The following is a 14352-nucleotide window of genomic DNA, read 5'->3' as shown; positions in this document are numbered from 1 at the left end:
GGAGAGCTGAGCTTTAGCCACAGAACCCCCCCCCCCCCTTCCTACCCATGTGTGCCCAGTATGTGTCATTCTCTGGTGATTACAGCAACACTCACTACTATGAGGACACATAATTTCAAAGATATTTCCCTCTTTGGAACAAGGGTAAGGACCAGTATGCACAATATTCACAATTCAGCAGCGCCAGGGGCGGATTGGCCTGCCGGGAAACCGGGCCACTTCCCGGTGGGCCGGCCCAAAAGAGATCAGATCTGGCCGCTCTCCCCCCTGGCTGGGCCGCGGACCGCGATCTCAGTGATTATTAGCGGCCGCGGCATTTTGCCCAGACTTAAAATGGCCGCGGGAGGGCTGCTGCGCCTGCGCGGCAGCAGGCAGCTCCTCCCGCGGCACTTTGGGGTGCGTGGCTCCCGTGTATTGATGACTGGAGGCAGGCGCAGGGGAGCAGTTACACTGCGGAGGGCTGAAGGAGAGTGCTGCCGGGTGGGAGTTGTGCGGTGACTAGGGATGGGTAATCATATGATGTTTCATCGGTAACATCGGATTTATGGTTCCAATGTTCGATGTTTAACCCTGCGATGTTGAGGATCCAATGTTTCATCAACATCGCTAGATTTTTCCCCCGATGTTTTTCTCAATCTTCCAATGTTTTTTCTTTTGTGTGTCAATGTGTGCTGCTTTTAATGCTTTGCAGCCAGCTCACTCTCTCCTTGATTTATATTCATTAAAAACTTAAGCGACTGATAAAAAAAAAAAAACATTAACACACTTAACACACATGACAGTATCATTGCTGGCTGGGCTTTCATATGTGTGTGTGTGGCTGTGTGCTGCTGCTGTGGGTGGTAGCTGACAGTGAAAGACAGTCTGGCCAGCCATTCAGCAGCAGCACATAGGACAGCCCCACCCCTGCCTCACTGCAACTGGTGCTGTTAGTGAGTCACTGTCGCTGTCTGCTGTGGTGTTTCTAGCACAGGTCTGGTTTGCATATCAGTGCTGATATACAGACCACACTGTGCTAGAAGCACTACAGCAGACAGCGACACTCCAGGCAGGGAAGAGGAACTGCATGGGTTTTCAAAGATAGTGGGTGCTAGAATGAACAGTATAATACGATAGTCACTAGTAGTGACATTGTGGTGAACTCCCTTCATATTTATTTATTTATTAATCGTTTCTTATATAGCGCAGCATATTCACTTGCGCTTTACAATAGGAGACAGTGATACAACAAACTGGGTATTTACAGTCAGTCGAAGGTATGAGGGCCCTGCTCGCAAGCTTACAATCTATCAATTGATTTATTATTATGCAGCAAGCATATCACAGCACCTTACAAAGGGCCTGATTCAGTTGTGGATGCAGACATTTGCACAGTTTATTTCTTTGAAATGCAATGTCAGTCACACTGCAAATGTGCAGTGATTTATTAGTAACAGCGGACGCAGATACTGAGTGACAGGTACAGTAGTTTCTATTTGGGGGAGGGGAGGGGGGCCGGTTTGTCAAATGCAGACGTGTTTCAAACCTTAATTTGCAGTTGCACTGGCTCCAGCGTCTCTGTTCTGATGGTTATTCTAAGCAACAATGTAGTATGTTCTATGTTGCACTGTGTGTACAGTTTTTTGTTATTTTCTATGATCAACATAAGTTATTAGCCTGTTGCTACAGTTAAAAATCTAGGTAAAAATAGCAGATTGTGAGTTGTTGCAATAAAGTTTTGATAGTTAATGCTTCATGTTTTTTTCCTTCAGTAACAAATTTGATTTACCACAAAACATGAACCATATATCCATTGTGTGTGTATAAACTGTAAGCCTCCAACAAGATAAACTTAATAGAGGGATTATTTATCATTTCAGAAGCTTATTAGTGTATAATATGCTTTGGTAACCAGTTTATTTGAAAAAATATCGAAACATCCATTAACATCGGTTAACATCGGGTTCACAGTATCAATGTTTAGGTCTAAATGATGTTTTGCTACCAATGTTGAAAAACATCATTTGACCGATGTTTTCTTTCGATGTCCCATCCCTAGCGGTGACCACTAGCGCTGCACTTCTCTTCCCTCCTCGTGTCCCAGAATGCTGCTGCAAGCTGCGCATGGCATTCTGGGAGTGGTAACCGCGGGAGAGGAGAGGTTGAGGACGGAGGAGTACTGCTCAGCTGAGGCTAACAGCTGAGAACGCTATAGAAGTGCTTCCTCACAGACTGAGCCTGCCCCAGACGAGATGGATGAGCTGCTGCTACTGTGTCTGCCAGCCCGGAGGATCTCCCTGTCCGTGAACTCCGGAGCGTGTGCTGTCAGCTGAGACCATGGTGAGGCCAGTTTTAGTGTATGGAGGAGGGGATTTGTGTGTATGTGTGTGTATGTGTGTGGGGGAGAGACCTAAGTGGGGGATGGGGAGGTTGGGGCTGTGTAGTTCTTATCATTAGTGTCAAGGGGAGGGGAGGAGGATGTGGGGTCTCTGTGTAAAGTAGTTTTCTGTAGGGGAAATGGACCTTATTCTGGTCCACATGCAAAGCTGCAAAATTTGCAGCTTTGCGCGTGGTGTAAATGCCACCCACACGAACGCTGGCCCCCTCTAGCACGCCGTGCGAATGGATGTTTTGCATAAACATCCATTCGCAGCTTGCAGGCGGGGAGGAAATCATTTGATGGTCACCAACCATCAATTTATTTCTAAGGTGCGTACAAATCTAAGACACTCTGGTGTATGCTCCCTGTATGGGAAGAGGGCCGGCAGCTGACATCTGGTGATGTCAGGTGCCCGCCCCCTGCACCCACAGTATTGCCGAATTATATTGGGAGCTCTGGGCATTGCCATGGGCACAGCCCATCACCGCCGCCCCACGCCCCCCGCCCACACTGATAGGTGCGAACAGGACGGCAAATAAGCAATTAGCCGCGCCCGCTCGCACCAAACGGCTGTACATGTGCATAAATGCTTATGCGCAGTCGCTCAACATCGCTCCCCCCGTGTGAATGTGCGGGGGAGCGTGCCAACCAGAATAAGGGCCAGCCAATGTGTGTGTCTAATTTGGTAGTGTGAGGGTAATATGTGTTTCGTGGGCTCTCAGTTAGAGGGGATTCATTTGTGTTTTCCAACATATTACTTTACTTAAAGACTAGCGGCCAAATGTGCAGGATGCCGGCCAAACTTGGAGGTTTTAATTAAAAGGGGCAATTACTTACAAGGCAAACCCATGCCTTGTAAGTGATTATTGACCCTTTAAAAAAAAACCTCCAAGTTCATCTGACATCCTGCCGAACTTGGAGGCTTTTACATTTTTCCCCAGAAGTTTGATAAGGGAGAGCTGTATATCATTTTATCAGTGAGTGATATGGCCAGTATACTTTACATAATGTGAATAGATAAAAAAGTTAATAAAATCCTATACCGGTATAGGATTTTATTAACTTTTTTATCTATTCACATTATGTAGTCATTTTACCTATATTAACACCATTAGACTATTTAGAATCGCAGACCTTTTCATGTTTATGCCAGGGCTTGACAAATTTTTCTAAAATCTAGGAGCCAGGACAAAAGTGTAGGAGCCAGACAAACTAAGGGGGATATTCAATCTTCAGGTCACGGCAGGCAAGCTTGCTCGCCCGTCGTGACCCAGTCCCGTTCTCGGTCAGCTCGACCGAGAACACGCAGGCGGGATTCAATGTCCCGCCTGCCGGGGAGCGAAAAGGGGGCGTGGCCGCAAGTTGCGGCCGGGAAGTGACGAGATGCAGCCGGCAGCTCGTCACTTCCCGGCTGTTCTCGGCAGAACGAGCCCGACAGCTAGAGATGTCGGGCTTGTTCTGCCAGGAAACCCTGTTCAATGCTGTCGGGGAAGACAGCATTGAATAGGGCCCGTCGAGCATCTCCCCCACGGGAGATGCTCGACGGAGATTGAATACCCCTATAAATCACCCCCAATTTTTTTTTATTAAACCTGATTGTCCCTTTCAGAACATCACATAAAAAAAAAAAAAAATCTGCTCTTTGTCACTATACTAGCTCCTGCGCTGACACCTGATGAGGACGGAGCTGAACTCCGCTCAGCTATGCGGGCAGGTAGTGTTCACTCTAGGATTTTTTTAGGGCAGGGTGCTGACCACCAAACAGGGCACATTGTACAGTAATAATGCCCCACACACAGTGTATAATGCCCCCCAGCAGTGACACACACAGTGTATAATACCCCCCAGCAGTGACACATTATTAATCATTATACAGTACATCTGTGTCACTGCTGGGGGCATTATACTATAATGCTCCCAGCAGTGACACAGATGTAGTGCACCAGTAGTGCTTGCCGTCCCGCCATCTTCTGGTGCTGATGCTCCAAATTTATGTTAGGGGAGAAGCAGAGATTGCGCTTCTCCATCAATGACCCCAGTGGCCATCTGAAATATGGAGCCAGCTTGTCAGCCAATCACTGACCCCAGCTGCCGGCACCCAAGCTCCGATTGGAGGGCGGCGCTGCTTTAAAATATAGAATATACTAATAGCCGGCTATTTGTCCTCCATGCCGCAGCAGACTCCTTGTCACCTCTCTCGGTGGTCAGCCATTGCAGATGCCAGTCCTGCTGAGCCACTCTCAGCAGAGGGGATCGCCCCGCCAGTAAGGTCACTGTTTAACAAAGACCACATCCGAGATGTTAGTGTCATCACTAGGCAAGGGAGCGGATTCAAATAGCCAGCCTCCGCACACAGTGACAGCGCTGGAGCTGGAGCAGCGACTGTTACCGACATCAGCTCCTGCGCTGACGCTTGCAGCACTCCACTAAGCTATGTGGGAAGGGGAGCGGAATTCAAATAGGCAGTGACAGCACACAGCGCAGGAGCTGGCGCAGTGACGGTTACTGACACCAGCTCCTGCACTAACCCCCTTGTAAGTACAGAGCAATGCGGGTTGGAAGGGGGGGTTGGCTCGGAGGTCCGGATCGCCGAGGTATGCCGAGAGGGGGGCCGGCCAGCCAGCCCAATTATCAAGAGGGTGGGAGGAGCTGCTCGGACAGCCACAGCTTCCTGCTGCTGGAGACGGAGCTCCTGAGAGGATGTATGACTGCTATCCGCAACTATGCGGCTTAGGCATGCAGGAGCGGCAGGCACCACCTCTCACAGAAACTAGTCGCCAGACAGCAACATCTGGTCGCCATGGCGACCGGTGTTTGTCGAGCCCTGGTTTAGGCACTCAGTGTTTTCATGTTTTTATATCCAGTTTTCTCGCTGGTCTTAATACACAGGCAGATCTCAGAGCGGCAAGGGAAAAAGTCCACCTCCCAGAAGAAGCTTGGAGACGCATGTAAAACAGTGTTGTAAAACAGTGTTGGCAACACTGACGGACGGATATACCCAAACCAGCATCAGGCTGTTGCTAGGTGACGGCCCGGCTGGAGATGAATGACGTCAGCAGCACTTCTGGGTTGGCGGTTCCCAGACGCCAGAGAGATGCCGCACACGAGTACACCAGTCTGCTATTTAAGGTAAGAAGAGCACTTATGCTCTGTTTGCACACCACAGCACAGCCCTTTATGCACCTTTTTGGTACACGTCCTGAAGAAAAGGCCAAGTGGCCTTGAAACGTCGACATGACGCCATCATATTGTATTATGTCCTAATATGGATTAAAATCTTCACCCATTCAAAGTAAGCCCGCCGAGTGCCACGTCTTTCTTCCCCGTGAGGGCCAAAGAAATCTGCACATATATATATATATATATATATATATATATATATATATATATATATATATATATATATATATATATATATATATATATATATATATATATATATATATATTACACCCAATAGAGGTATGGCGCCTAAGGTTTAAAAATATATAAATGTCCAAACACAAACTATGTGAACCACATCCAATGAAGTAAGGAGGAGAGATCTTCCAATATTTAGTTTATTAGTCTTCAGAGGATTATTGAGAATAAAACCGCATGTAGGACAGTATCTACATGCGGTTTTATGGTTCACATAGTTTGTATTTGGACATTTATATATTTTGAAACCTTAGGCGCCATACCTCTATTGGGTGTAATATTGTGTTTGGTGTGTTCCCTATCCCTCAGGGAATTTAGGGGTGAGGCTGCCAAATATATATATACTGGGGGAAAGGCCAGCACTCCTCCTCCCAGAGTGGTCTGAATTTATTTTCCAAAGTCCCTTTGAGTGCCGCCGTTTCCATTTGCTCTCTCTCTGTCTATATATATATATATATAGCCCCCCCCCCCCTCCCATGCTGTGCCTAGTTTCCTCTTTGGTTTACTGTTGTTAGACTCTGGGGGCCAAGGGCCAAATGTAATAGGGTGAGAGTTTCAGAAAGTGAGAGATTTGGGGAGGTTTTCCCCCTTTTTTTTAAAGCAGCAATCACTTACACTTCAAAACCAGGTTGATTTTGCCATGTAATTGATTGCTGCTTTAAAAAACATGGGAAAACTCTCCCAAAATCTCTCACTTTCTGAAACTCTTACCCTATTACATTTGGCCCTCTGTGTCTGTTGCCTACATCACAGTTTGTTTTATTTTTTTTACACTGATGTAGCGCACGTAGTGATGATTGACAATGTAGAGGGGTCAATAATATAATGCTGTGTGTACGGGGATCGGTACTGTAGTGTAGGATATAGTGGGATCAGTAGTGTAGTGGCAGGTATAGAGGGGTCAGTAGTGTAGTGTAGGGTATAGAGGGGTCAGTAGTGCAGTGTAGGTTATATGGGGTCAGTGATGTGGTGGTGGGTATATAAACCACCCCTACAGTTTTTTTTTTTAATATTTATTATGTTGGACACTTTAGTACAAGGGAGGAGGCTCCGAAACATACCCTTGCTCCGGGCACCATGTCACTTAGCTACTCCTCTGGCTGCATGACAGGGACCTTGGAACCGGAGGTCCCACTGGTGGGATGAAGACTTGTACTGAGGTGAATGGGTCCAGGAAATCCTGCAGAGCAGGTTCCTTTCAAGCCACGGAGGGTCAAGTTCATAGCATTTTCACCCCCACCCCTGCAGCCTAACCCTGAAAATACCCCCCTCTCTCACAGCCTAACTGTCAATACCTCACTCACAGCCCAATTATACACCCCCTCACAGCCTAACTATAAATATACACCACCTCTCCGCTCACAGCCTACTTCTAGCCATACACCCCCCTGCAGCCTATCCCTAGCCATACACCACCCCGCAGGCTATCCCTAGCCATACACCCCCCCCCACTGCATCCTATCCCTAGCCATACACAAACTGTCGCAGCCCATCCCTAGCGATACACACACTGTCGCAGCCTAGCCGCCATACACACACCATCATCAACTAGTCCTAACCATTACACCCCCCCACAGACTAACTCTAACCATCCTCCCTGCAGCTTAACTCTAACCAAACCCTCCGTGGCCTTTTACTACTCCTCTCCAACTACTCCAGCCAGTCTCCTGGTTCCCACACTTTCCTCCAGGCCTCACCATACAGCATCCCAGCTGTACCCCCAGCCTTACATTACATTACCCCCAGCCTAGGGACATATACTTGCACCCCATTTTTTTTTTTTGCTATTGTGGAGCCCACTGTGTTTTTATTTTATTTCTGTGGGGGCTAATGTTTAATGTTTTTATTTTGTGTCTGGTGTCAGTGTGGGCTTTTTCCACTGTTGGGGCCACCAATGTGTATTATTTTCTGTTTGGGCCAATGTTTTTTTTTTGGGGGGGGGGGGGGGGGAGTATGCTTGTTACCTGTTGGGGTCAGGTTTTTTTTTTCTGTGGGGGTCAATGCTTTTATTTATTTCATTGGGGGCCAATGTAATGGTGTTTGTACTCAGTTGCTGTGGCATAGGCACTAACAAGTGTATTTTAAATGTGTTCTACTTTCCTTGGGGTTAGGGGGTCAGCTATTCACAGTATGGGTGACTTATCAGAGTGATATGGGCAAGTTGCTGAAAGTGGTTGCATATAAAGAAGCTGATTTGCTTGCATTGAAGGCCATACCGAGACGGATAATTTGCACCTAGGATAGGGCTGGTGAATGTTTCAATAATGCAGCCAATGGTGGCAGTGTTGCAGCATTAGCATAAAGTTACATATGCAACTGCATAAAAAAAGTACAAGGAAGGCTGCAACTGCATGCAACGCTGAATCAGATTCTATTAGTAGGGATCCTCCCCCTCTTGCCAGACTCCACCCCCTTAGCAGACCCCGCCCCCTGGGCTGCTTCCATAAATTTCCCGGGCTGGTTTTACATCCCAATCCGCCCCTGAGCAGCGCTAGGTGATATTGGCTTTTATTGTGAGGTAGTTGCCAGAAAATTGCTGGGACAACATAACATTTACTTATATCGCTACACCATATTTCATTCCACTTTACAATTGGTTGCATATAGTTACAGTATCACAACTTGCTGGGGTGCTCATCCCAAATGTATTTCACTCTACTCCAGTAGAAGGAAGGCGCTCTCCACATAGGCCCTTATTCAGATCTGATCGCAGTACAAATTTATTCTCAAAATGGACAAAACCATGTGCATTGCAGGAGGGGCAGATGTAACATGTGCAGAGGGAGTTACATTTGGGTGGGGGGTGTTGAGACTGAAATTTAAATTGCAGTGTAAAAATAATTCAGCCAGTAATTACTCTGCACAGAAACAAAATAACTCAAACAAATCTAACTCTCTATGCACGTTACATCTGCCCCACCTGCAGTGCACATGGTTTTACCCATTTTGAGAACAAATTTGTACTGTGATCAGATCTGAATAAGGGCCATAGTTTCATGACATTACATAATTTTATTAGAATTGCCATATTATGCCATCCCACCGATGGTGCAAAATTCATCTGATGCTGCTGATCGTGCTCGGCACACCCAGACAGGTCGGGTTGCAGTGCTATCTTTGCACGCTGGTACCCCATCCCAAATGGAAACTTAAACCGGTCATACGGTGATCTTCCGCACCTCCACAATTAGCTTCCTTTAGAAACAGACTGACTTTGCTTTGTGCAACAGTGGTACGGACTGGGCCGTCGCATCGGCCCTGGCGTGCACATGCCGAGCATGCGAGAGAGGGGAATAGCGGCATGTGATGCCCCCTCTCTCCTGAACCCGATCGGTGCACAGAGAGAGCCGCCGGACCTGCCGCGAGCCCAGCAGCTCTCTCTGTGCGCTCATCGAGAGGCGGTCCTTCAACATTGGAGTGACAAATCAGCCCAACATGCATTAGCCAGAAGTGCCAGTTGGCCAGTACGGCCCTGGGCCAATTCTACCATTATGCAGCTGCCTAGGGGCTCGATAATCTTGGGGGCACCCTGAGCGTATCATAAAATTAAACATGAATCTGAGAGAGGCATTCTTGTTCTACCTCCACACTTTCACCGGAGGTTCTGGACAGTCGGAATTGGTGTTTGGCTGGTTTTGGGATCATTGGGATCCAAATGATAGATCGACAGTCGATAGTTTGATACTGTGGGTGACATTTAATAGAATGAGAGTTTTTCGTACTTTCAAAATCGCCCATTATCTCACTTTTATTAAATCGCATTTTTGCTGCGGATTCGCATATTTAATGAGGTGCGTATTCCGGAAAGAAAAGTGCTAAAGCCCGGGACTGTCACCGACGTCCGTAGCCAGTGGACGCCGGCCTGATAGGGTTAAATCTGTCAATCCTAAAATTGCTTTATACAGTAGAACTACAAGTACCAGCAGACCTCCCCTGCAGGCTGGGACTTGGAGAACCACAAGTCCCAGCATGCGGGGCATTAATGGGCCCACTGGGACTTGTAGTCCACCTGTAAAAAGAATGTTAAAAGAAAACACACACACAGAGAAGTATAACTTTATTACATACACACACACACCTCACTTTTACACCAACATACTTACCGATCCAGGATCCAGCGCTGGTCTCCCTCCTGCATAGACAGCTCAGCCCGCACTGACAGCGGGCTGAATCGTCTTTCTCCGGCACATATAACAGCCAGTGTAGCGCTGACTCCCTCCGGGATGCCTCTCTCTGCGCCAATGTGCGGCAGCCCCCAAAATGGGTTCTGCGCATGTGCAGTCTCACGGACTATGCCGCGCATGCACCGGAACCTGGGAACCCGATCAAGCCTCCGGAGGGCTGCTGCAAAGGCAGCTCATGGAGGCATGGGCCAGCGCATGCGCAGTATGTATGAAGGTACTGCGCATGCGCTGGCCCCATGCTGACTTCCAGGGATGGCGGTGGCGGCTGGGGATGGCGACGGCAGCAGAGGGGCAGAGGCGCATTGCGCAGCCCCCCTACTTTATAATGGTAAGATCCGCCACTGGTCTCTGGAGGATTATTGTATACAGATTGTTGTAATCCTTCTGTGGTTTTAGCCATGCCTCCTGGACACACCCTCAGGGCCTGATTTGACCTGTTTTGCACCGCCAGCTCACCAAACGGCCGCCTCACTGCTGCCGAAACCCCTCACTAGCATGCGAGGGGATGTGTACTAAAACAATTCCCCTCGCATCCAGCCTCAGGGGGAGGGAAATCATTTGATGGCATTGAATGATTTTTCTCCCCTTCAGTAATAAAAGTCAGTCTAAACTTACTTTTATTTCCGCGGCTGGTAGCTGAATATGGGGCAGGTGCTTTTTTTTAACAGCCTTAATATATAACTTTGTGTACACATTCTCATTAAAGTACATTGATTAAACTGACTTTAGTGGTCTCATTTCTTCATTTCAGCTTATTATGTCTTCATACAAACAGCTGGCAGATGGAATCAGAGCTGAAGGGAGAACTTGGTAGAAACAGCAAACCAGCAAAGAAAACTACCGGGTGGAGGCAAATCCTGTTATTGGAAATCTTTCCTGTTTAAAGTCCTCTGTATCTGGCAATAGGAGGATTCTGTGAGCTATGACTTTATGAGCTGGAAGTACATCGGGGTATTTACTTTGCGGTTTTAAACGATCTCTTACACGGTACAAATACAATGCAAAAGCCATTAAGGGACAGGAAAGACCTTCCTGATGTTTATTACATAGCAGCCAGCATAGAAACAGTGACTATGTGCACTACAGAAATACACTGACATTGTACATACAGTAATGAACACCGTGATCTTCCTACCTGCCCCTTCTTTTTGTCTGACAGGAACATGAAGGTTCGTCAAGCTAATTACAAGGGCCCAATTCAGATTAGAATGCTGGGCTGCGAAATCACAGCAATGCCGATTATTGAATGACCTTGCGTGCGCACAGAACACTGGGCGCATGCGCAAGCCATTTGTGCGAATGCTAACCATCGAAGGCTGCTTGCAGGATTGACAACTTGCGGGCGTTTGACAACTTGCGGAGGGTTCTCCCCACGGCCATCGCAGTGTTAAGTAAGTCTAGGCTAAAAAGTAAACTTTTGTATATCCGAAATAAAAAACATATTTGACTTATACCCCTTTCACATGGCAACTAATTACCGGGCACAAGCCGGTTTCTTGCCGGCTCGACCCGGCAATTAGTGCGATGTGAAAGGGATTACCGTATCCCGCAAATGGGTAGCAACACGGCAATAAGAATCGGTAAAAAGCAGAGTTCTTACCGGTTCGTTGCTGTGTAGTGTGAACGGGTTAAAACGGGTTGAGCGACCCGTTTCCCGTTCACACTATGGAGGAGGCAGCGCTTGGAGCAGCGCCTCCTCCTCCACCCCCAATGACGCACCGACTTCCCGCCGCGCCCCCGGATGACAGTGAAACAGAAATAATACCGGTTCGCTGAGGGAATGTGAACATCCTAAAATGCAGGGTCACGTCGGGACTGAACTGTTTCAAAGTCCCAGTGCGACCCTGCATTTTTGTGATGTGAAAGCAGTATTAATTTATAAACATAAACGGGTACAGTAACTAAATATCGGTTATTGATTTTAATAATTATTAAAAAAATTCAACACTAATGCAATGATTTATTATTTGGCTTAATGAAGTAAAACAAATGGTTGGTGGAGGTGGCTCTTAACCACACTATAAATCCCTATATCACCAACTTCATAGCAGCCAATCCCTCCCCCTCGCTCGCTCCGTAGCTTGCCCACTGCACTTTCCGTCTGTCTATATTTAGAGTGACGCCTTTATTTATAGCAGAACTTGTAGTGATTTATGGATTATGTTGTAAGAAAACGTCCCCATGACTTTCTGCATGTAAAAATTCGAATGGTTTTCTCGGCTATTACGTCACAATGGGAACCTTCCTGTAAATGAATAAATCACCCAAGAGATATGCTACGGACAGATTAATAATAGGTTCACTTGTCCATTGGTGGGGACAGATCAGCGGGTTACTGGAGCAATTCCGATCCCCTCATATCTGGGTTGGCAGATCAGCAAAATCTTAGATGTTGGCGGATCAGATCGACATAAAGTGGAGGAGGCATAATTCATGTTTGTACACAAACCATACCTCCCAACTTTTGACCTGAAGAAAAAGGGACACTCGCGCGGCGAAGCCGCGTGAGCGCCCGAAAAGGGGGCGGGGCGTATGCAAATGAGGGTGTGGCTTATGCTAATTAGCCGCGGCCTCATTTTCATACGAGAATAGACGCTGTGCGCATGCGCACAGCGTCTATTCTACTAGATTGGGGTGTCTCCCAACTGCCACCCCCCGCAGCGGGACAATGCCTGCCGCGGGTGGGACAGCGGGACAGGACCCGAAAATCGGGACTGTCCCTCTAAAATCGTGACAGTTGGGAGGTATGCACAAACGCATATGCAGCGCCAGTTTTCTAAGTTACAGAACTGCAAATCATCGCAAGTGAAGCTGCCACCTAGGAAAGAAGAAAAGACACCCATTAGGGCCAACACAAATAAGGAACATCGACCATACCATGGCAGTCTTCAAATAACGAGGAACATTGATTGGCTGAGGCAGTAGCGACGCTGGTGCCATGTATCTCTGCTTACATGGTTGTAGATGAAGGCACATACATGCTTGGAAAAAATGGTATGACACGTTTGCGTTTTTGCTGTTACTCCCACATTATCTCCTCCAAATGATCCCGTCCTGCCAATCACTCTGCATATAAAATATCGGCGCAGGCGTGATCACAAAGGTCCCGAGGTGCGTGCACCTGTTGTGAAAACATCGCCATTGCATAGAAACATTAATTAGACCAATGAGAGTAGATGTGAAGCTTGCATGAGTCTGACAATTATATGAAAATTGTTAGAAGCAAAGTAAATGGTGTTAATTTCTAGTATCAGCACTCAACACTGTAAATAATCTATAGCAATCTCTCTCTCTCTAGTAGTGTTCATTCTTGTCCTCTGTACCTTTCGAACCCTGTGCAGTTCCCTTTCCTGCCAGGGGTGTTGCTGTCTGCTGTGATTTTTCTAGCAGTGTTAATACAAACCAGACTTTACTAGAAGCACCAAAGCAGAGAGCAACACCCCAGGCAAGAAAGAAGAACTACACAGATTTTAAAAGATGCATGATGCTAAAATGTACACTACTGTATAGAGGTCATTCTGATCATCACGCACCGTTGTGAATTAGTAACGGCGAGCGATGTGTTACGACTGCACATGTGCATAAACATTTATGCGCATTTGCAGCTGCTTGGTGTGAGTGGGCACAGAGAATTGCTTCATCCAATTTGCACCTAGAAGTGCGGGCGGGGGTTGCGGGGTCGCACCCATAATAATGCTCAGCGTTTTATAGGCATTCCCAGGAAAAATCTTGACCCGTGAGGCAGGTGCGTGGGGCGGGCAGCTGACATCTGCTACAACAAGACAAAATTGGGAAATAGAAAAATGGCGCAGTAGGATACTTGATGTTTTTTTCTTTTTGTGTTACAGGCTCCTCCTTAGATGGAATGGAGTTGTTCTCATGTAGGTGCAGATAACCGGATCAAAAAGTGTTCAGTGAAAAAAACATAAACAATGAATAATTAAAAACTTATTTTTTAAATTGTGTGAGTGTCACTTAATATAAACCAATAGTTTGGTAATAGTGTAAATGAATTCTAAGTTCCACAGGCGTACCAAGACTCACGTTGTTTTACGGAGATGTCCCTCTCATAAAGGTATCTTTGGTACGTCCTAGGAGAACTTTTTGCTTTTCAATAGGAATTTTTCTTCATTTTGAAATGTTCAATTTTTCCCACACGTGCTCAAAGAAAAGAATAGGAGGTGTCTAAGATTCTAGTGTACTTGAAAAATTTCCTTTACTTTTTGAAATTAAGTAGGAAGGCTGAACAAAGATGGTAGACTTATGACAGCGTACCTCACTTACGTGATTTAGAGGCGGGAGAACACATGTAAAGGTTTCTTTACTTTTAAAGAAGGAGGGCGTACCCCTACTCACGATGTAGTTAGTAGGTTTCAAACCTGTAAAGGT

At 46.8% G+C, this 14352-nt stretch overlaps 1 long non-coding RNA gene across 3 annotated transcripts; it reads left to right on the top strand.

Annotated features, from left to right (window-relative positions):
• The first annotated feature begins 382 nt into the window (after positions 1-382).
• LOC146079711 (uncharacterized) lies at positions 383-13897 on the top strand. 3 transcript variants are annotated; one of them, XR_014474710.1, is made up of 6 exons: positions 383-489; positions 2039-2319; positions 5249-5488; positions 10715-10914; positions 11123-11354; positions 13812-13897. It is a non-coding gene; the product is annotated as an uncharacterized LOC146079711 (long non-coding RNA). The 3 variants fall into 3 exon arrangements; XR_014474709.1 differs by adding an exon at positions 4017-4073 and having other exon boundaries at positions 10715-11354; XR_014474708.1 differs by having other exon boundaries at positions 10715-11354.
• Positions 13898-14352: the final 455 nt, after the last annotated feature.

This window comes from Crinia signifera, chromosome 5, assembly GCF_055691185.1.
Source record: "Crinia signifera chromosome 5, ASM5569118v1, whole genome shotgun sequence".
NCBI lineage: Eukaryota > Metazoa > Chordata > Amphibia > Anura > Myobatrachidae > Crinia > Crinia signifera.
Note: the sequence above shows the minus strand (reverse complement) of the source record. Positions and strands in the feature narration are given on the sequence as shown.